This window comes from Crocuta crocuta, unplaced genomic scaffold (genome assembly GCF_008692635.1).
Source record: "Crocuta crocuta isolate KB4526 unplaced genomic scaffold, BGI_CrCroc_1.0 scaffold580, whole genome shotgun sequence".
Taxonomy (NCBI): Eukaryota; Metazoa; Chordata; class Mammalia; order Carnivora; family Hyaenidae; genus Crocuta; species Crocuta crocuta.
The window spans coordinates 1,947,989-1,966,565 of record NW_027527940.1 but is presented as its reverse complement, the minus strand read 5'-3'; the positions used below and the strand labels follow the sequence as shown (position 1 = coordinate 1,966,565).

Sequence of the window (18,577 nt, the reverse complement as noted above, 5' to 3'; positions counted from 1 at the left end):
TCTTCTGCCCATTTCTTCACTGGGTTGTTTGTTTTTCGGGCGTGTAGTTTGGTGAGTTCCTTATAGATTCTGGATATTAACCCTTTATCTGATATGTCATTTGCAACTATCTTTTCCCATTCCGTTGGTTGCCTATTAATTTTCTGGGTTGTTTCCTTGGCTGTGCAGAAGCTTTTAATCTTGATGAGGTCCCAACAGTTTATTTTTGCTCTTGATTCCCTTGCTTTTGGGGATGTGTCAAGTAAGAAGTTGCTGCGGTGGAGGTCAAGGAGGTTGTTTCCTTGAAAAGCAAAGTTTCTAAAAATATTTGACCTGAGAATCGTTTTCTTTCTAGCAACATCTGTTGAACATTTTGCACAACTAGAATTGTGCAGAATACTCTTGGGGAAGCACATTATCTAGACACACTAGTAAACATTTTAGGCTTTGTGGATATTGTGTCTGTTGAGATTATTCAATTCTGTCACTGTAGTGTGAAGGCAGACATAGGCAAGATATAAGTGAATGGGTGTGGTTGTGACTCAATAAAACTTTATTTACAAAACAGGCAGCAGGCTATAGTTTGCAACTCCTGATCTAGGATTTGAGATGGAAAAAGACTGGCTATTTTAAGTTTTTAAAGTGTTTGGTCAAGGCTTGCTGTTTGTGCTGCTTTCTCCCTACAGGCCCCATTCCCTTCCCCACCCCCAATTAATCTGCCATCTCAAGGTTTAGGACAGGAATGTAGGGCAGGAGGGGACAAAGGCAAAGGAAGAACATGGGCGTGGGGACAGAAGAAAAGGTAGGAGGGAATTGTGGAGAAGGTGTCGTGGAGCAGAGGTTAAAGAAAATAAACACTGCTAAGGGCTAAGTCAATAGCTGTCTGAAATGAAAGTTCCTCCTATCTGGTTCTCCTCTCTGTTTTTGCCTCTTCTTCCCCTCTTGTCCCCTCTAAGCCCAAGTGTCCACATGGAACATTGGTAAAAGGGCATCCATGCTTCACACACTCATGGTCATTTGATTAAATAAATATCCAGTGACTAAATGGAGGCTGTTGGATTCTGGGCTTTAGTATTTCCATCTCTAAGACCATGAAATCTTTGTTGTTCACATCAAAACCATCTGAGGGTGCATCAGCTTGTGGCCAGACATGTAATTCTGGTAGTAAATTTTGTCAGTCTTCCATTGCTAACAATTGGGCAATAGATATAATAGTTATCTAAGGAAATTTTAGCTCTTCTGTTTTAAGTACCAGATTCCATCAACTATAAGAAGTAAAATACTGTGGGGTCACCTGGGTGGCTCAATCGGTTAAATGTCCAACTTCGGCTCAGGTCATGATCTCATGATTTGTGGGTTTGAGCTGGCTCTGTGCTGACAGCCAGCTCAGAGCCTGGAGCCTGTTTCTGTCTCTCTCTGACCCTCCCCTGCTCAGGCTGTCTCTCTCTCTCTCTCTCAGAAATAAATAAAACATTAAAAAAATTTTTTTTAAAGAAGTAAAATACTGTTGTTTCATGTATAAGAAAAAATACAAACTGTGACATAATGCTTTCTTACAATTATAATTTTTATCTTATACTTAATAAAAGAGCTCCTTTAGACTTACCTATATCTTTTATCATATATTGCTTCAATTATATCATGAAGTAACTGCCAATCCTTTTGCAAGCATCTCGGCAAAAAAACACAACCTGATTTCAACTGCTGTATAAGTGTTTTCTTTCTTTTGATTTCATCTAGAATTTAATCGTTGCTTTGGTTTACGGAATGGAGACCATTCATACAATCATGGACATTTCTTCCACAAATATCAAATTTCGGCTCTGCTGCCTTACTTCAATGCCCTTTGCAAATGCAACATTTTGTGTCCATGCTTTGTCACAGTGAATCTTTATGGCCTTTGTTGTGTGGAACTTTTTAAACAGCAGCTGAATATACATAGTACCAGTGATGTACTGGCCTCAAATGGAGAGATGGGGAGCAGAGCTACAACTAACATTCACCTGTGCACAATGATAAGTGTCATGAGTGCTGCCTGGCTACTGGCAAGTGTAACATACATCACGGTTTTAGGGATGTTGAAGCGAACAGAAGTGTTTTTAACAACATAAACCTCGATGAAGATGTGTGTTTAAACAAAGTCCTAATTTCAAACCTTAGGAGGTAAAGAAAAAATCCAGTGCCTTGAAGCAGGATGTTGTAGCATTTTTCTTCTTCACAACCATTTCCAAATGCTGCACTGTGATATTCCGATACTTCTGGCTGAAAACCTGTGCACTGGAAGTCACCCGGATGGTAACAGGTCCAGATACAAAATTCCTGCAGGTGCTAACTTGGTATGACCCACAAAACTGTACTTTCACACTTGTCCGCCCTCCTGTGAGCTCAAAAAAGATGTAAGGCTTATATGATGCATAAGAGTGTGAAGTGCTGATCATTTTAAAGTAAGAAAATCAGAATTGAACTATAGTCAGTTTTTTTAAACATGTGCTTAGCACATATGCCAAAGGAATGTGTAAAGGAAAAAGCTAATTTAGAAATTTATATTTCTGTAAAAAATGGTTTTGTGACATTTAAAGTAAGATCTGACAGGCTACTGCTACAGTTAAGGAGGCTGCCTGGCTCCATAAACCCCTTTCTGAGCTGGGCTTGCCAGGTTCTGTTCAGTGGGATCAGAAGTGCAGGGATCTAGTGCGGTGTGCATGCATGTCGGCGTGCCAGCAAAAGCACCATGCCACACTGTGCGCACTCTTCTCTTGGTCATGAATTTTGTGTCTCTCTTGCCTGAGGTTGAGACCCAGGTCTTGTCTAACCCCAAGGTCCTGTTCTTTCCATCCTCTGCCATTTCACAAATGTGCTGCTAGAATCCAATGTCAAAACCCTAATATTTCTGTTCTATACAATTCATTGTAGTAAATAGGCTTCCTGGCAAAGCTTCCCCAGAGAGAGGGATGGTTGCCATGTGATTTTCTGGATGCCAGCTCATCCTTCTGTGCCTATATTAGCATGGCAGAAGTCTGTCAGATGCCTGATCAGATTTCTTGGGCGGCTCCACAGGAGAGTGAATTTCCAGATGTGTGCCCTGACACCTAACCGTGCTCCCACCACAGACATGACATGGAAGTCTGAAATGATAGAATTTGTGTATGGTGTGGGCCATTCATGCTTTCAAAATGTTTTCAGGTGGTTTACAAGAGAACAGGCACAAACATAAGTCGTCATATAAACACTGAGATCAGGACTTTACTGAACAGTAAAAAGAGTAAACTGAGCTGAAACAGAGGGTGGAAACCAATGCAACAGCAAGGGCCACCTGTGAAGTTACGTGCTGCTCACCCTGCCTCCTGTGGTTTCATTGCTAAGCAACCTGTAAGGACACAAGCAAATCAATGCTCCTCCAGAATGTCAAGGAACAAAATCTAGGAGCAACCACGTGTCTATCTGGTGCTTGTGAAGGGAAGTTTGAGAAATGGGCTGTATGAGTAAACTGGATGATAGGTGAGACAAAACGCTGCTCTTTTTCTGAATGGGAGAGCCTGAGCATCACAAATGAGAAGACAATGAGGTCCTTGGTGGGCTCCAAAGCTACCTCCATGTGTGTAAGAAGTGATTGTTTCCTTTTACTGTACAACCTTTATCCCAATTCAAATCTCATACCTAGTACTTCTCTGTCAATCAAGAAGCATGAAGGTAATAGAGCTGGGACAGATGCCACATGCCAAGTTAGTTAAGGTCCTAAGGTACTGAATCACAGTTGAGTAGAATGCACAGGGCAGAAGCAGACACAACAATCCTTGGCATGGGACACTGGACTTCCAGTTCCCCAGTGGACAGGATCTTTACAAGATCTGAGGTCACATCAGATTCTTGTTATGTCACTGCTCTTGTAGGCTCGGATCTCACATCTTTATTTTCAAAGAACTAATGACATATATGCTTCAGTTTAAGGAGCCCTTACAAAAAACAGGGTCTTCTAACTCTTAAGCCGAAATCAGCATCAGATTGCTCTCCTTATCTTGAACTTCATGAAGGTTGGAATGGGTGGGTGAAGGAAGCATTATTAATACCCTGGTCACCCTTGAACAACATCTTAGTCTCTTGTTTTTTAATATTCTGGAGAGAGGTTCCCCCTAAACCCGAGCATGTCATTCTGTTGTTCAAATATCTAGTTGGCTTCCATCAGTTTAAGGAGGAAGTTCAAGATGAAGATCACATAGGTGAAAAGTAAAATCACATAGGTAGTAAGTGATAGGGCTGAAACTTGAACCAAGGCTTTCTAATTTTGTTCAGAGCTATAACTCTTGCTCACACATGATGCATAGCAAACCCTATAATTTCTTAAAAAATTGTTTTTAAATGTTTATCTATTTTTGAGAGACAGAGAGAAATACAGAGTGTGAGTGGGGGAGGGGCAGAGAAAGAGGGAGACACAGAATCTGAGGTAGGCTACAGGCTCTGAGCTGTCAGCACAGGACCTGATGCGGGACTCAAACCCATGAACCATGAGATCATGAGCTGAGCTGAAGTCAGGCACTTAACTGACTGAGCCACCCAAGTGCCAGAGCACTGAAAATTTCTAAGCCAACTAAAGCTTCTATGTTCCGTGTTTTTGTTTAGTTACCTTTCTGTTAGGTTAACATAAAAATAAAATTGTAAACAAAACTCTCAAAGTAGTCACAGGATCGTCCAATGATGCAATCTCAAAATTTCGGAAGAGAGGTAACATTAGCTTTTGAGAAGACACCGATTTTGTATTCTAGGGTATTTTCGTGTGCATCTAATATATAGTTCCCAAACTTGGCTTTTCACTAGAACCAATAGGATTTTTGGAACTTCGCTGATGAAGCCAAGACTCAGAAACACTGATCCAATTATAGTTGCACATTGAGTGGTTTCCGTAGCCTGTCTCACTGAACGGAGCCTGAGAGGAAATGGAGGTAACACAGAGAGTGAGGTGTTTTGGATCAGACAGATCTTAATTCACATCCAGGTGCTGCAGAGAGTGCTTTCAGCTGTGTCACCTGGGGCAACTTGGTCACTTTAAGACTCACCTCCTATGTCTGTAAAGTGGAGACTTAGGGTGATTTGGTGAGATGATATCTGAAAGTGTCTCACAGTGTCTGGTATAGTCACTGTGGCTGCTATTATCATAATTATTATTAACCCTGAGAATGACTTCTTTCTTCTTAGAGCGTCATAGTCTCTAAGTATGCATCAGCCTTCCCAAGGATTCAGAACAAAGTAACAAGTGACAACATGGGACACAGAGAGCACATCTGGAAAGAAGTCTGCCACACTAGATGTTCAGAAGCTCCTTGATTTTTTAAAACAGGCTCACAAAAGTGGGGTGAGGCCACCTGTGATATGCAATTGTAAGGAGAGTTAGGGGAATATTTCTTGGACACCATGCTTTCTTATAAGCACGCTGCGTTTGAAAGAAGGCCCTTTGGGTGATTGAAAACCAGTCCCTCCCTACCAGACACAAATGTGAATTAATTCTGAGGGTCTTATAGGAGCAAACAGTTCAGGTCATAAGCCAAGGCAGACGTGCTCTATTTCTCAGGGCTTTGAGAAAATCAGCACTGGAAGGAAAAGCCAGTCCTCTAGATGTCCAGCCTTGCAGGCAAGGGAAGTCACACATGGACCACAGTGATGCTAGTGGTTTTTCCTCCTGGCTTCTCTTCCCACCTATACTCCCAACCTTGATAAAGCCAATTGTCACAATGGCTGCTGTACAACTCTTTTTGTCTGATATGGAAAGTATCACAAAAAAGTCTTTCTGAGTCCTATTTTAGGAATATTTATCAATATTTTCCTTTATTTGTTTCATAATTTCACCTTTTACACTTAACTATGTAATGGATATGTGTGCCACTCAGATCTGTCTTCAAGACTGAGGCTCTCGCCCACCAATAGCTGGAAGTATTGGTTGCTGATGGCTTACAGTTGAATTCCTCTCCTGGAATTCCTCTCAGCTAAAGGGAGCTGTCTCACCCAAGATTACAACCCTCTGGTGTGAACCCCATATCGAACATCTGGTTGACACCAGGGTCCAAAGGCCCTTGTCTTAATTTGGGACAATTTTGAAGGGCAATTCCAGTTCTACAGCTCTTTATGGTGTGGGTTGAGCTATCTGTGTTGACCACATGTCAGCCTGACTACCCTTCTGCTCCAGCAGACTAATGACTCAATACTGAACCTCCTATATAGCCAATCTCCTTAAGGTCTGTTTCCTAGGAAACTTTGGATGCACAGTTGAATGCATTTGAAATTTATTTTCATATAATGTGTGTGGTGAATCTCTAACTTATTGTTTCTAAATAATTATCTCAATAACACTTATTAAATTATCCTCTCCCAGTTTTTGGACAGTTTTATTATATTTTAAATTCTTAAATATACTAGAAACTGTTTCTGGGCTACGTAGTATGTTTTGCTTTTCTTTTTTCTTTTTAAACTTTTTATTGTTTTATTTATGAGAGAGACACACACACACACAAAGCATGAACAGGGGAGGGTCAGAGAGAGAGAGGGAGACACAGAATCTGAAACAGTCTCCAGGCTCTGAGCTGGCAGTCAGCACAGAGCCCGACATAGGGCTCGAACCCACGAACCGTGAGATCATGACCTGAGCCGAAGTTGGATGCTTAACCGACTGAGCCACCCGGGTGCCCCTGTAGTATGCTTTTCTAATTTGTCTACTTTTTATACTTGTAATACATATTTTAACTAGTGTTACTTCATGAAATGTTTTGATTTTTGGCAGAGAAAGCTCCTCTTCATTTCTCCTATTTTTAAAAATGTCTACCACTTTCGCCTGTTCATACTTGTGCAATATTCATTTCAGGAGAATTCAGTGATTCATCACTTACATACAAAACCCAGTGCTCATACAAGTGCCCTCCTTAGTACCCATCACTCAACTAGCCCGTCTCCCACCGACCTTCCCTTTGTCAATCCATAGTTTTTCTCTGTCATTAAGGGTCTCCTCTGGTTCATTTCTCTTTCTTGTCCTTCCCCACCCCATATGTTCATCTGTTTTGTTTCTTAAATCCCACATATAAGTGAAATCATATGGTATTTGTCTTTCTCTTACTGACTTATTTCACTTAGCATAATACATTCTAGCCCCAACCATGTCTTTGCAAATGGAAAGATTTCTGTCTTTTTGATGGCTGAGTAATATTCCAGTGTGTGTGTCTGTGTGTGTGTGTGTGTGTATACATGTATGTGTATATACATTTATCCATTCATCAGTCGATGGACATCTGGGCTCTCTTCATGGTTATTGTTGATAATGCTATAAACATTGGGGTGCATGTACCCCTTTGAATCTTTTAATTTTTGTACCCTTTGGGTAAATACCTAGTAATGTAATTGCTGGGTGGTAGGGTAAGTTCTATTTTCAGTTTTTTGATGAACCTCTATACTGTTGTCTAAAGTGGCTGTGCTGTGCCAGTTTGCATTCCCACCAACAGCATGAGAGGGTTCCCCTTTCTCTGCATCCTTGCCAACACCTGTTATTTCTCCTGTTGTTAATTTTAGCCATTCTGACAGGTGTGAGGTGGTATCTTATCATGGTTTTGACTTGTATTTCCCTGATGATGAGTGATGTTGAGCATCTTTTCATGTGTTTGTTAGCATCTGGATGTCTTCTTTGGAAAAGTGTCTATTCATGTCTTCTGCCCATTTCTTCGATGGGTCATTTGTTTTTTGGGTGTTGAATTTGATAGTTCCTTACAGATTTTGGATACTTACCCTTTATCAGATAGGTCATTTGCAAATATCCTCTCTCATCCTGTAGGTTGCCTTTTAGTTTTGTTGATTGTTTCCTTTGCTGTGTAGAAGTTTTTAATTTGATGAAGTCCTAATTGTTCATGTTTGCTTTTGTTTCCTTTGCCTTCAGTGATGTATCTAATAAGTTATTGCTCTGGCCAAGGCCAAAGAGGTTGCTGCCTGCGTTCTCCTCTACAGTTTTGATGGTTTCCTGACTCACATTTAGGTCTTTCATCCATTTGATTAAATAAATTGAATTTATTTTTGTGTACAGTGTAAGAATACACTTTTTTTTTTTGCATGTTGCCATCCAGTTTTCCCAACACCATTTGTTGAAAATTCAGACTGTCTTTTCTTCCCATTGAATATTCTTTCCTGCTTTGTCTAACTGAAAAGGTAAAATCTATACTCTGAAAACTATAGAACAGTTATGAAAGAAATTGAAGAGGCTACAAAGAAATAGAAAAGCATTCCATGATCATGGATTGGAAAAACAAACTTTGTTAAAATGTAGAAACATTTCAGTTAGATTTATTCCTAGGTACCTTATTGTTTTTGGTGCAACTGTAAATGGGACTGAGTCCTTGGTTTCTTTTTCTGCTGTTTCATTATTGGTGTATAAAAATGCAACAGATTTCTGCATGTTGATTTTATATCCTGCAATTTTTCAGAATTCATATATTCTAGAAATTTTTTGGTGGTATCTTTCAGATTTTCTACATGGAGCATTATGTCATATGCAAATAGAAAAAGTTTGATTTCATCTTTGCCAATTTGGATGTTTTTTCTTTCTTTCAGTTGTCTGCTGGGGCTAACACTTCTAACACTATGTTAAATGGAAATGGTGAGGTGGAATCTTTATCTTGTTTGATTGTAGGGGAAGGCTCTCAGTTTTCCCCACTGAGGATGATATTAGCTGTGAGTGTTTTGCATATGGTCTTTATGGTGTTGAGGTATGTTCCTTCTATCCTTACTTTCTTGAGGGTTTTAATAAAGAATTGATGCTATATTTTGTCATATGCTTTTTCTGCATCTACTGACAGGATCATCTGGTTCTTATCCTTTCCTTTATTAATGCATTGTATCATGCTGATTGATTTGTGTATATCGAACCAGCCCTGCAGCCCAGGAATAAATCCCACTTGTCTGCTGTGAATAGTTGTTTTAATCTACTGCTTTTTAATGTTTATTTATTTATTTGAGAGAGACAAAGAGAGCATGAGCAGGGGAGGGGCAGAGAGAGAGGGAGAGAGATAATGCCAAGCAGGCTTCATACCATTAGTGTAGAGAACGATGTGGGACTCAAACTCATGAACCATGAGATCACGACCGAGTCGAAATGAGTCTGACACTTAACTGACTAGGCCACCCAGGCATCCTAATGTACTGCTGAATTCAATTTGCTAATATCTTGTTGAGTATTTTTTTAATTTTTTTTTTTTTTGAGACAGAGAGAGATAGAACATGAGAGGGGGAGGGGCAGAGAGACAGAGGGAGACACAGAATCTGAAAATGGCTCCAGGCTCTGAGCTGTCAGCACAGAGCCCAACACAGGGCTCAAACTCATCAACCATGAGATCATGACCTGAGCCGAAGCTGAATGCTCAGCTGACTGAGCCACTCAGGTGCCTCTCTTCTTGAGTATTTTTGCATCTGTGTTCATCAGGAATATTGGCCTGTAATTCTTTTTTTGTGGGATTTTTGTCTGGTTTTGGAATCAAGGTAATGCTGACCTCATAGAATGAGTTTGGAAGTATTCCTTCCATTTCTATTTTTTGGAACAGTTTGAGAAGAAAGGTATTAACTTTTTTTTTAAATGCCTGATAGAATTCCCCATAGGAATCCATCTGGCCCAGGACTCTTGTTAGTTGGGAGATTTTTGATTACTGATTCAATTTCTTTGTTGGTTATGGGTCTGTTCAAATTTTCTATTTCTTCCTGTTTCAGTTGTGGGAGTTTGTGAATTTCTAGGAATTTATCCATTTCTTCAAGATTACCTGGTTTGACATGAGAGACTCTTGAATGCTGAGAAACAAACTGAGGACTAATGGATGTGGGGGGGAGGGGGGAGTTGGGCATGGAGGAGGGCACTTATGGGGATGAGCACTGGGTGTTATATGGAAACCAATTTGACAATAAACTATTTGTAAAAAAAAAAAAAAGATTACCTGGTTTGTTGGCATCTAATTTTTCATAGTATTCTCTTATAATTGTTTGGGTTTTTGGTGTTGGTTGTGATCTCTTCCCTTTCCTTTGTGATTTATCCATTTGGGTTCTTTCTCTTTCTCTCTCTCTCTCTCTCTTGATAACTCTGGGTAGGGCTTTATCAATTATATTAATACTTTCAAAAAGCCAGCTCTTAGTTTCACTGGTCTGTTCTACTGTTTTTTGTTTGTTTATACGTCATTGTCATTTTTTTCCTGCTCTTCATCTTTATTATTTCCTTTTTTTTTTTCTGGCTTTAGGCTTTATTTGCTGGTTTCTTTCTTAGCTCCTTTCGGTGGAAGGTTAGGTTGTATATTTGGGACTTTTTTTGCTTCTGGAGAGAGGCCTGAATTGCAGTATACTTCTGTCTTAGGACTGCTTTTGCTGCATACCAAAAAGGTTTGGACTGCCACATTTTCATTTGCTTAGATGTATTTTTTTGTTTCTTCTTTAATTTCATGGTTAACCCATTCATTCAATAGTAGGATGTTCTGTAACTTCCATGTATGTGAGGGCTTTCTAAATTTTTTCTTGTGGTTGACTTCAAGTTTCATAGTGTTGTGATCTGAAAATATGTATAGTATGATACTGACCTTTTTGCACTTGTTGAGGGTTGATTTGTGACCCAATATATGATCTATTCTGGAGAATGTTCTATGTGCACTCAAGAAGAATGCATATTCTACTGTTTTAGGATGAAATGTTTTGAATATGTCTGTTAAGTCCATCTGGTCCACTGTGTCATTCAAAGCCATTAATGGATAATAATGGTATTATCTTAGATGAGTTTCTTTATGTTTGTGATTAATTGATTTATATACTTGGATTCTTCCAAGTTGGGGGCATAAATATTTATAATTGGTAGATATTCTTGATGGCTAGGTTCTTTAATATGAATTAATGCCTTTCTTCATCACTTACCACAGTTTTTGTCTTAAAATCTCATTTGTATCATGTAAGTATGGCTACTTCAGCTTTCTTTTGACATCTATTGGCGTAATAGATGACTCTCCATCCCCTCACTTTCAATCTGTAGGTGTGTTTAGGTCTAAAATTAGTCTCTTGTAGGCAGAAAATAGATTCATCTTTTTTTTTTTTAAATCTATTCGGATTTTGATTGGAGCATTTAGACTACTTACATTCAAAGTAATTATTGAAAGGTATGAATTTAGTGCCACTGTGTTACCCGTAGATGTTGGAAGCCATTCTGAACTCCCTAGTTGAGAAAACTCCTTGTGAGGTTAAGGCAAGTTTGCATGGTCTCTTGCCCTCAGATGATGACCAATATCCACCACCACTCAATTGTTTATGCTTGAGCACCGACCCCCACCCCAGCCCCTAAGCACCTTGCTGACTGGTATTTGGAGTGACTTATGCTGGCCTTGATATGCTGATTGCAGCTTGTGAAGGAACTTATTGTAGGAACTTCTTCTTTTGTGATTATGAGCGCAAACACTGCGCTTCTTGAAAAACCTGTTTTTCTTAATACTTTCCCTTAAGCAAACAGGCTATTGACCTCTGCTCACAAAGAACTAACTTTGCCTTTGCTATGCTAAAAACATTGTCTTGCTTGTATGTGAATGCTAAAGATCCCTTCCTTCCCCATAGGATAAGCATCTAAATCACCTACTTCAATCACTATTTGTGAAGGTTATGCATGAGTCTTCTACAAATCTATGTTCTGGGAAATTTTTACATATCAAAGAAATTTGTCATAAAAAATCATTGTCTAAGGCAAATGCCACTTCTGTGCTGTCTCCCAAACACTTAATTATAAAATAAAGCTAAGTCTCAGTCAGAGCAGAGATGCCTGCCTGGTGACCAGAAAGAATTTCCTGGCTCTCTCATCCCTCTCTCGCCAACACTGTCCATCCTTCAGGGACCCCGGGACCAGCTGGAGCTGGACTCCGGCATGTAGAGTTGATGTTTCTGGTGGTGCTCTCTGGTCCTTTCTTGTCCTTGTTTCTTTTGGACTTTTTTTCTTCAAAGAGTCCCCCTTAAAATTTTTTGCAAGGCTGTTTAGTGGTCACAAACTCCTTTAGTTCTCATTTTTCTGGGAAACTCTCTCCTATTCTTAATAATACCCTTGCTGGATAGAGAGAGTATTCTTGGCTGCATATTTTTCCCATTCAGCACATTGAATACATCATGCCACTCCCTTCTGGCCACCAAGTTTCTGTGGACAGATCTGCTGCAAACCTGATCTGTCTTCCCTACAGGTTGAGGACTTCTCTTACCTTGCTGCTTTCAGAATTATTTCCTTGTCTGTGTATTTTGTGATTTGACTATATGTCTTGGTAATGGCCGGCTTTTATTAATGGGAATTCTTTGTGCTTCTTGGATTTTGATGTCTGTGTCCACCCCAAATTAGGGAAGTTTATAGCTATAATTTGCTCATATAAACTGTCTGCCCCTTTTTCTCTCTCTTCCTCTTCTGGGACTCCCATGATATAAATGTTTTTATGTTTTAATAAATTTCTGAGTTCCTTAAGTCCGCCTTTGTGATCCCTGACCTTTGTTGCCCTCTTCTTTTCAGCTTCATTATTTTCCACAATTTTACCTTCTGCATCACTAATTTGCTCCTTTGTCTTGTCCATTCTCATTTTTATGGATTTCACTTGGGTTTGCATCTCAGTTACAGCATTTTAAATTTCAGCCTGACTATATTTTAGTTCTTGTATCTCTGCAGAAGGGGATTCTTTGGTGTCCTCTATACTTTAAGTCCAGCTAGTATCCTTATAATCATTATTTTAAACTTTAGTTCGGACATTTTATGTCTGCATTGATTAAATCCCTGGTCATCATTTCTTCCTGTTCTTTGTTTTGAGGTGAATTCCTCTCCCTTGTCATTTTGTAGGAAGAAAAAACAATCATAATAATAGAATGAAATAAAAATTTTAAAAATCAAATAAAGGAAGCTAGATTCTAGGCATGTTTTGGTCTGCTTGTTAAGAAAATCTGATAGAAAAAAGAGAAGAGAGAAAAATTTTTAAAAAAATTTGCTCTTTATGTATTCAAGAAACAAAAGAAAAATAACAACAATAAAATGAATAAATGGACAAACAAAAAATCCAAATGAAACGAGATTCAGTTTCCCCTAGAGCAGAAACTTTGTAGCAGTCTCTGTACAGTAGACTAAGCTGGTGGAAAGAACTTGTTTTGGTCTTCTTGATGAGGGCGTGCTGCTCTGATTCTCAGGTCAACTTGCCCTAGTGGAGATATGCCTGGAGGGCATGGGGGCCGGGCTTGGTGTTCTCCACTTGGTGATTCTCTTCAGCTCACTGGGGTGGATCAGTGTTGGTGGGCTAATGATGAAAATGGCTTCACCCTGCTTTCTAATCTCCAGAGCAGGAATTTGGTGCCCTCACAGACCAGTCACCGGATCAGTTACCCCTCCTGTATCTCCTCTGCAACTGTCAGCTTCCCACCTTCCTTGTGTCAGAGCTGTCCACCTACCAGGTGGCACCTCTGTCCAGAGGTTTATCTACAGCATGGCTCTGTTTCAAAACCCCACACTTCAGAGGCCTCTGTGGCTGGGACGGTAGTGGTCCTCTGGGGGAGGGTTTCACCATGCTGTGGATGAGGCCAGCTTGACCCACGAAAGAATTGTGCCACTGTATGGTAAACTGTCACACACAGCTGACACTAGGGTTTGCTGCCCTCTGTCAGAGTTTTTGTTCCTATACAAGTGTACATGGTGGCTTGATGATGCCTGTCAGGTCTTTGCCTGCGGAGAGGCTGTATCATCTATAACAAATGCATTCCAAGCAGAACTGCTGTTCCCACTGTGACCCATGGATACTTAAAATGTGCTGCCTGCTCTCAGGGCTCCACCCTGCTTCCTTGCCAGAGGACCACCAGGCACTAACCTCTTAAACTTCAGACTCTGTGTTCTGCTGTTGGTAAAAAGCTGATGGTATTGAGACCCTCTCCTTTCCTCCATCAGTGGTTTTGGGGAACTGTTTTCTTCTGTAATCCCCTGTGAATGTGTTCACTCTTTCTCTCTAGCTGCTTTCTGGTGGAGTGCTTTTTTGTGCAAACCCAATGGACTGTTTTCTCTCCCCGTCTTTACCCTCTCCACAAAAATGGCTCCCTCTCCTCTGCAGCCTTGCAGCTCTTCTCTCCCCCAATTCACCTTTCTGCACCACACAACTGCCGAGTTTTCTCCCTGAAATTATGCAGATTGTGCTGTTAATCCTCAAATCAATTTCCTAGGCGTTCAAAATGGTTTGATGTTGATCTAGCTGTGTTCGAGGGACAAGACAATCCCAGGGTCCCCTTACTACTCTGCCATCTTAACTCCTAACTGCCTGTTCATACTTCTAAACTAGAATATTTCTATAGGTTAATAAAAAATTCCATTATTAGAATTTTGATTTGAATTTCATTAAGGCTACAAACTGATTTTGGAAATATTTGCAATACTAAGTCTTTCCTTGAGATAGAATCTGATATCCCTGCTCATTCATTCAGATCTTTTATACCTCTCAGTGAAGTTTTGTAGCTTACTTTATGTCTTGGCCATTGGTTAAATTTAGCTTTTCATGTATTACAATGGAAAAACTTTCTCTTACGTTGTATGTTTAGATGTTCACTGCTGGAATACAGAAGAACTATTAGTTTTTAATTAACTTATTTCATTGAGGAATAATTTGCATATAGACTAAGAACTAGGCAAGAATGTTCCCTCTGACCACTCCTTTCAACATCATACTGGAAGTCCTGTATAATAAGGCAATAAAAGGAAATAAAAGGTAGAGATTGGAAAAAAAGAAGTTGCCTGAAGATGACAGAATTGTCAGTATATTCCACAGAACTTACAAAGCCCCAAAAATGACAACAACAAAAAATCCTGGAACTAATTAAGCAAGGTTAATATAGAAAAGTCAATTGGTAACACCAGCATTCTTCACAGAGCTAAAAACAAATAATCCTAAAATATATATGGAACCAGAAAGGACCCAGAATAACCAAGCCAATCGTGAAGAAGAAAACCAAAACTGGAGGTATCATAATTTCAGACTTTATGTATTACAAAGCTATAATCAGCAAGACAGTATGGTATTGGCACAAAAACAGACACTCAGATCAATGTAACAAAATAGAGAACCCAGAAATGTACCCAAAAACAAATGGCCAACTAATCTTTGACAAATCAGGAAAGAATATCCAATGAAATAAACAAAGTCTCTTCAGCAAATGGTGTTGGGAAAACTGGACAGCAACATGCAGAAAAATGAACCTGGGCCACTTTCTTGCACCAGACACAAAAATAAACTAAGAATAGATGAAAGACCTAAACATAACACAGGAAGCCATCAAAATTCTAGTGGAGAAAGCAGGCAAAAACTTCTTTGACCTTGGCCACAGCAACTTCTTACTCAACATGTCTCTGGAGACAAGGGAAACAAAAGCAAAAATGAAGTATTGGGACCTCATCAAGATAAAAATCTTCTGCACAGCAAAGGAAACAATCAGTGAAAGTAAAAGGCAACCGGTAGAATGCAAAAAGATACTGCAAATGACATATCAGATAAAGGGTTAGTATCCAAAATCTAGAAAGAACTTATCAAATTCAACACCCAAAAAACAAACAATCCAGTGAAGAAATGGACAGAGGACATGAAGAGACATTTTTCCAAAGAAGATATCCAGATGGCTAACAGACACATGAAAAGATGCTCAATATCACTCATCATCAGAGAAACACAAATCAAAACCACAATGAAATACCACTTCACACCTGTAAGAATGGCTAAAATTAACAATTCAGACAATGACAGATGTTGGCGAGGATGAGGAGAAAGAAGAACCCTTCTGCACTGCTGGTAGGAAATGCAAATTGGTGCCACTTTGGAAAACAGTATGGAGGTTCCTCAAAAATTAAAACTAGAACTACCCCATGACCCAGCAACTGCCCTACTAGGCATTTACCCAAAGGATATAAGTGTGTTGTTTCGAAGGGGAACATGCATCCCAATGTTTATAGCAGTGCTACAGACAATAGCCAAAGTATGGAAAGAGCCCAAATGTCCATTGACAGAACAATGGATAAAGAAGATGTAGTATATTTATACAATAGAATATTACCTGCCAATGAGAAAGAATGAAATCTTCCATTTGCAACAATGTGGATGGAACTATAGGGTATTATGCTAAGTGAAATTAGTCAGTCAGAAAAAGATGGATATCATATGACTTCACTCATATGTGGAAATTAAGATACAAAACAAGAACATAAGGTAAGGAAATAGTAAATAATATAAAAAAAGAGGGGGCAAAATGTAAGAGACTTAAATATAGAGAACTGAGGGTTGCTGGAGGGGTTGTGGGGGGTGAAGGGCTAAATGGGCAAGGGGCATTAAGGAGGATACTTGTTAGGATGAATAATGGATGTTATATGTAAAGGATGAATCACTGGATTCTACTACAGAAATCATGATTGCACCATATGTAACTTGGATGTAAATTAAAAATAAATAAAAAAGAATTTATAAATAAAAAACAAAAAAGAAAAGTCAATTAGGTTTGTATATATCAGCAACGAACAACTGGAATTTGAAAGTTGAAACACCACACCATTTATATTAGCGCCCCAGAACTTCAAGAAATACTTAAGTTAAAATCTAATAAAATATGTACAAGATCTATATATATGAAAAAATACAAAAATCTGATGAAAGAAATCCTAGATCTAAATAAATGGAGAGGTAATACATATTCATGGACAGGAAGACGCAGTATTGTTATGATGTCAGTTCTTCCCACCTAGATCAACAGATTCAACACAATCCTAGTCAAAATCCCAGAGGAAGTTGTCTTGTGGATATTGAAAAACTGAGTATAAAATTTATACAGAGAGGCAAAAGACCAATAGCCAATACACAATACTGAAGAATACTGAAGAAGAATTGAGTCAAAGGACTGACACGGCTTGACAAAGCTACTGTAATTAAGGCAGTGTGGTATTGGTAAAATAATAGACAAATTGATCAATGGCACAAAAAGAGAGTCCAGAAATCAACCAATACAAATATAGTCAACTGATCTTTGACAAAAGAACAAAGCAATTCAATGGAGAAATGATTTTTCTTCAACAAATGGTGCAGGGACAGCTGGATATTCATTGCAAAAAAAAAAATGAATCTAGAACAGATCTTACATCTTTCACAAAAATGAACTCAAATTGGGTCATAGGCCAAAATGTAAAACCAAAATTATAAAACTAAAAACTTATAAAAGAAAATAGGTAATCTTGGTTTTGGTGATTAGTTTTTAGTTATACTACAAAAAGCATGATCCATAAGCAAAAATGATAAGTTGGACTACATTAAAGTTAAAAACTTCTACTCTGATAAAGACACTGTTAAGACAATGGAAAGCTACAGATTAGAAAAAAACATTTATACATATATGATAAAGGACATATCAAAAATTTAGAAATAGGTCTTAAAACTCAATAAGAAAACAATGAAATTTAAATATGGGCAAAAGATCTGAACAGACACCTCAACAGTGAAGCTGTACAGATGACAAACGAGGATATGAAAAGATGTTCAACATCAAATGTCATTAGGGAACTCCAAATTAAAACAATGAGATACTGCCACACACACATTAGAATGGAGAAAGTCCTCCAAAAACCTTACAATATCATATCCTGGTGAGGATGAAAGAACAGGGACTCTCATTCATTGCTGGAGGGAGTGCAAAATGGTACAGCTGATTTGGAACACAGACAGTTTCTTAGAAAGCTTAACAGTCTTATCATGTGATCTCACAATTGTTCTCTAGGTATCGACCCAAATGAATTGAAAACTATGTTCACATAAAAATCTGTACTTCAGGGGAACCTGGGTGGCTTAGTTGGTTAAGTATCTAACTTGGGCTCAGGTCATGATCTCACCGCTCCCTACAACGGGCTCTGTGCTGACAGCTCAGAGCCTGGAGCCTGCTTCGGATTCTGTCTCCATCTCTGCCCCTTTCCTGCTTGTGTGCACATGCTCTCTCTCTCAAATATAAATAAACATAAAAGTTTTTTAAAAAAATCTGCACTGCAGTGCTTATAGTAGCTTTATCATAATTGCCAAAGCCTGGAAGCACCCAAGATGTTTTTCAACAGGTGAGTGAATACAGAAACTATGACACATCTATACAATCAAATATTGTATTCAGTGATAAAAAGAAATGAGTTATCAAGCCACAAAAAGACAATATGCCTTAAGGGCATATTGCTAAGTGAAAGAGGCCAGCATGAAAAGGCTACATATTGCATGATTTCAATTTACAGACGGTAAAATTTACGTATATTAAATGTGCAGTATACACTCATTAGTCAGTACTCCAATCAAGATGCAGAACAACTTCATACCCCTTGAAATTTTCTTTATGCTCCTTTCCAGGCAATATTCTCCCTCAGAGCAACCGCTGTTCTGACTTTCACCAGAGATTAGTTTTGTCTGTTCTTGAACCTCACATAAATAAAATCATTACCTTTTAATTTTGTTGTGTGTTGACTGTAATTGTATGCTAACATCTATTACTCATTCTAATTGTGTAGGATTTTTCAGGAAAACAGTGATATTTCTATAAATAAAAATTTTATATTACTCTTCCA

At 38.8% G+C, this 18,577-nt stretch overlaps 1 protein-coding gene and 1 long non-coding RNA gene across 4 annotated transcripts in view; one reads left to right on the top strand and one right to left on the bottom strand.

Annotated features, from left to right (window-relative positions):
* The window catches only part of LOC144221800 (uncharacterized), a 6,476-nt gene extending 4,079 nt beyond the window's left edge, over positions 1-2,397 (top strand). The window contains exon 3 of the long non-coding RNA XR_013332180.1: positions 1,720-2,397. This is a non-coding gene — a long non-coding RNA (uncharacterized LOC144221800). The remainder of the gene's footprint in view (positions 1-1,719) is intronic.
* TMEM108 (transmembrane protein 108) overlaps positions 1-18,577 on the bottom strand; it is a 361,675-nt gene that overhangs the window by 41,375 nt on the left and 301,723 nt on the right. The gene's annotated exons all lie outside the window — the stretch shown is intronic.